This window comes from Aethina tumida, chromosome 1 (genome assembly GCF_024364675.1).
Source record: "Aethina tumida isolate Nest 87 chromosome 1, icAetTumi1.1, whole genome shotgun sequence".
Lineage (NCBI taxonomy): Eukaryota > Metazoa > Arthropoda > Insecta > Coleoptera > Nitidulidae > Aethina > Aethina tumida.
In genome coordinates, this window is record NC_065435.1 from 77,816,618 (window position 1) to 77,822,617 (window position 6,000).

Sequence of the window (6,000 nt, forward strand, 5' to 3'; positions counted from 1 at the left end):
AGGAGCCGCAGGTTGGCCACATCTGCTATATATTAATAAAATCATAAATATCTTAGTTTTTGTCAATAGAATTATTTTTAGTTCATAACAGATTAGGGAAAAATAAAGAATTATTTTTCTAATTTTTATTTTTTTTTGTAAATAGGGTTATTTTATTTAATGTATGACTACCTGAGATAATCATTTAGAAAAACTAAACTAAAAATTATCGATAACGTTTCTAACGATAATTTTAATACGTTGTTAGCTGTATCTAAAATATTGAATGTAGACATCGACAGAGAAGAGTTGTATAAAGAATGGTGCGATCTTCCTAAACATATTTCTCAAAAAAGATACTAAAAGATACAAATTTCGATGAGGGATGGAAGCATATTTAAAACTTGGGTAATGAAAACAATCATGTTTATTTCAGTCATTTATTTAATATAATTAATGCGATTCGATCGTTACCTAACTCGAATGCTGATGCTGAAAAAACTTTTTCAGTTTTTCCTGATATTATTACAAAAAAAAGAAACCGATTGGGTAAAGAGACAATAGACGCATTAGTAACGTGTAAAATTAAATATCGGGGGGAACAACAAACTCAGAATTTGGATGTTAATGACAAGTTACTTGAACGAATGACAACTCAGTCTTATAAAAGGGCACGACATGAAGTGAAGCCCCTCGCCAGCTTTCATGTTGAGGAATCTGAATCTGAAGATTCCTCATGAAAATTGGTGGGCGGGTTTCACTTTATAGTTAGATCATTCGTGAAAGTAAATTGTCATTAACGTCCATTTTGTGTTTGGTAGAATAGAAATCATAAATAAAATATTTTAAAAAAATAGAGGGATAGTTGGGGAGACTGGTAAACCATTGTACCATCCGTACTTTTTGTTGGTACTTATTTGTACCAACTGTTCGGTAAAAATCATACAATTCAGCAAATTGTGAATTTATTTTATTGTACACTTCAAACTTATGTGGTACCTATGTGGATCAATTGTACCGAAAGGGTTAACCAATCGGTTTATTTTTTTTTGTAATAAACTGTCAGCATTCGGGTTCGGTAATGTAATAGAATAACATTAATGAAGAGTAAATTACTGAAATAAACATTATTCTTTTCATTCCCTAGAATTAAAATGTGTTTCTGTCTTTCATCTAAATTCTGTTTGTCATATGTTGTACTATTTTTTGAGTAATATGCTTAGGAGGATTTTATATTTAAGTAATTCTTTAATAAAATACCACAAACCAGATCAGCCCTTTGAAAATAATAGCCACTCGTGCTAGAGAAACGTAAGGAAATAATTACAACAAACGTCGACCTATAACCGTTACATTAAACATTTAAACTCTTCGATGACAATATCTACCATTCAATATTTTAGATAAATCAGTTCGATAATTTTCCCCGAAAAGTCATCATTGTTAAAATATGCAAAATCGCTTTTAGAAGATGCGAAAAAAATGAAAATGAAATGATTTGACTGATTTATTTTTCATTGTTCTTTGGAATTTACCAACAAATTCTTTAGGATGTATAGAATTTTCACCATAGTGATTATGTTCTATATATTTACGGTCATATTTGTATTATTAAGTCGAGATGTTCAGATGTCGCAGAATCAAGACAAGTAACATTTCTATGAAATTCGAGTAAATTCATTTTTTTTTCCTTTTGCTGAAAATAACTTAGGTATATAATTTAATAATAATAATTTCATTTAACTCAGGTAGACTTTTTTTATCAGGAAAAATAATAAAACTAAATTGGTCAGTCAGTTTTCGCTCAGTTTATTTTACTCTAGGTGTAATTTATGTGTATTTTCTGTTTTGCTTGACATATTTTAAATAAGACACAACGTTGGCCAAGCACTCGATAACTTGATGTTGTTACGTTACATTTTTTATTAATTACTAATCTAGTCGTTGCAAGCTTCTTAAAAAATGTGGCCTTCCATTCGGAGTAATGTTCACTGCCAAATAGCTACAGTGGCATTTATTTGCAGGGAGTTTCTAAGAGAAGGGCAGTTTAATTATGTTAAGACCGCCTTGTAAGTTTTCTACAATACTAGATAATTCTTCCTACCATCATTTTTACATTATCGGTGAACTAAAAGGAAATATTGGCAAGCGGAATATGGTGTTAGAAAAGAGATTGTACAAACAAACTATCCGTTATGCTATCAAATTTTATTAATGTCAATAGTTCAGTTCGTATCTTCATCATCAGGAATGTTAACCCCAGTTGTCGTTGTACTGGGTTGTTTAAATCATCAATCTGTAGTCAAAATTTAATATTACACTTTTTCGTAAGTTCTTAAGATGTTTTTATATAACATTAAAAATTTTATTCCACATGGACGCATATCTTGTCTTGTCATGTTCTCTATGTGCCACCAGATTCTGCAAAGAATTTGTTTGTGACCGTTGTTTGAATATCTATCTATGTTAATTAGGGTTTAAAGATCGACATTGACTGAAATTATTAATTATTACACTCATTTCGGCATACTCTCATGTATATAACAATTACTGTACAAAATAATGTCTTCGTTGCAAAATGGTCAATTTACATTTCGTCAAAAATACTTCGTCTTCGTTGCTGTTTATCATTTATATAATACGATGAAGTCAATATCGTTCACAATTTATTTTACAAACATAATACATGAAAGAAAATTCTCATACTTTATATTTAAAAATATGAATATTGTTCACTTTAATTTGAACTTTACTGCTTATTGTTTAGTTGTTTATCAACAATTCCACATGCAATTTCTTTGTGTGTGATTCTGTACACCACTTTATATGACTCACAAACTATGAAAAAAATATTAATTCGTATCTTTCTCAACGTAACATGGAACTGATTAGCGTGCTTTTTATTAATGTTAGGTATAATAGTCTGATTTACCTCTTTTATATGTTGTCCAGTATTAATTGATAGGGCCTAGTAGGTAGTTTTCATAGACAATTTTTTTTTTAAATATAAATAACTATTTTTAAGTTTTTAATTGTTACGATAACATACCAATCTTGAATACTGCGGAACAATTTGTCAGAAGTATTCGAAGAAATGAAGAAAACGTACCACCGAATGAGAATGATGCTACTTCATGACAATGTGAGTTCTCACACAACTGAGTTTTTGAACACACAAAACATCACACGGAATATTCTCCGGATAGCTTGTACCATGTTGGAGCAATGGTGGCAAAAGTGCTTTGGAAATTAATTCACATAAAAAATTGTGTTAATCTTCATGGAGAATATTTTGAAAAACACGAAACGATTAAAATTTGTTTATATACATGTATTTCAAAAGTGATCGAACATCCATATGTGAGAGCTTTTGTATCTTCTTACATATTTAGTTATCATATTTGTTCAATACTTTGATAGTATTTTTACTGTGTTTATATTAATTGATGTATTTGTAATATGAATATTCTGAATACAAAATTATATGTAATGTAATAAGAAAGTTTTATCATTAAATTAAAGATCATGTAAGAGTTAGTTTTAATTCTAGTATTAAGGTACCTATTAATATTATTTTGTTTTACTGCTACTATGTACAATTTCTGCATTTTCTTAAATATCTCTAAACCTATAAAATAAATATGTATATATAAATTAACGAACGTTATTAAATTAATTAATTTGTTCTTTACATGAATAAATTGTAAAGCACTTAAATTTGACTGTTACTGTGTACAATCATTTTTGTTAATTCATAATTGATAAATATAAATTAACGGACGTTTAATGGATATTATTTTCTTAAAACAAAATTTTTATTAAGAATAATTCAAACAATTCTTTCAGACTTTAAAACTAAGTCTGATTAATAGAAAAACGACGGTGAATTTCGCGAATTATATATTATTTACTAATTTCAAATTATATATGAACCGCAATGTTGGAGATTCGAACCGAATTTCATATATTCAAGTTTGTGTAACGCTTGCTATAAAACATTTTTTTACTTCGCGGCTAATGTAAACATAAGCATGCGGGTCCCCTCCAGCAACGACCCGAACCCGAAGAACCGAATCTTGCCGAGTCCAAAGGCACCGAACTTGTCTAACGAAAATATAAAGTTCGCAGAAAGCCCGTTTCCGAAACGGCCACACTGCCCACCACGAATATAATTTGACCGTCTCGTAAAACATGCGCGTCATTCATTACCTTCGATACAACGAGACAATATGCAGCACAATATAAATAATGAATTCGTACACGTATTGGGTAATATTGCAGAATCCGCGACTCTAAGGAATGCTTTTAGCGCATGTGTCAACTTGATTTGAAATCGTCTGTTTTGGAGATTTTAGACAGCATAGTTACCAGATTTCATTTTTAACGAAATATGTAGAGAAATGATTTTTAGAAAAATATATATGTAGTTTATTATGTTTTTCATGTATGACTTATATTATTTATGTGGTTAAATTCGAAAAGAGATAAAATTCGGCAAATCACTTTATTAATTAGTATATTCATTTTTTATTTACTCTATATTTCTTCCGTAGTTTAACTATCTAATTAAAAGTTCTTTATTAAATAATTAGGTAAATTTACAAAGGTAAATTAGGTAAATTTACAACATTAATATAAAATTAACAAAAAAGATATATTTATATATTTTATAATAAAAAAACAAAATCAATTAAAACAAAAAAATCTATTCCACTGGATATTGCTCCCTAATACAATTTAAAATGCTCATAAACATATTATGATTTTTAAATTTATTTCTCCATATGAATTCGTGGAGGTACGATGGAAACAGATCTTCCGAGGAACAGTCATGGTCTATGTAACTCGAAAAAAATTGTTCAATGCAAATATAGTATAAATTTATTAATAAATTGGAATAAATTAAAAAATAATAAAAATTAAAAACATTTTTAATTAAATACAATACAATTATCTATATAGTAAAATATATTAATTAATTAACGACCCATATCAATAAATTAAGACAGCACACAAATAATCTATAAAGTAAGATAACTTAAAATATGACTGCTAACAAATTAAAAATGATCTTACTAAAGGAATAAAAGTATAATATTTTAAAAATGGGAAAGATCTATAAAGTAAAATATATTAAATGAGCATACCAATAAATTAAGAAAGTAATTAGCAGAAGAATAGGAATAATATATTGTTTTTAAAAACGCCATGAGAATATAATCTGTAAAGTATAATATTTTAATAATGAGCAATAATCATCAAATTAGAAGAAATAATATACTTACCAAAAAATAAAAAGTATAATACGTACACAACAACACAACAATAATTCAACCATAAAAAATGATTCGAATATTTTGACCGTTGCAAACCGACAACACTGCACTTCAAAATGTTCAAGAAGCGCGAAATCAGCGCCTCACGACGCATGCGCTAGATAATGTTCCTTAGAGTCACGGATTCTGCAACTTTACCACGTATTGTTCTTTTAAAGGAACAGGGGATGAATATATCCCAAATTGGAAATATTGCAGAATTCGCGACTCTAAGGAATACTTTTAGCGCATGCGTCAATTTGATTTGAAATCATCTGTTTCGGAGATTTTAAACAGCATGATTGCCAGATTTCATTTTTAACAAAATATGTAGAGAAAATTGTTATTAGAAAAATCTATCTATAATTTATTATGTTTTTCATGTATGACTTATATCATTTATGTGGTTGAAAAGATAAAATTCGGTAATCACTTTATTAATTAGTATATTCATTTTTTATTTACTCTATATTTTTTGGTAGTTAATTAAAAGTTCTTTAATAAATAATTAGGTAAATTTACAAAGGGGAATGAATAATTGATATATATATATATATATATATATATATATATATATATATATATATATATAATATTAACAAAAAAATATATTTATATATTTTATAATAAAAACAAAATCAATTAAACCAAAAAAACAACAATTTAAAATGCTTATAAACATATTATAATTTTTAAATTTATTTCT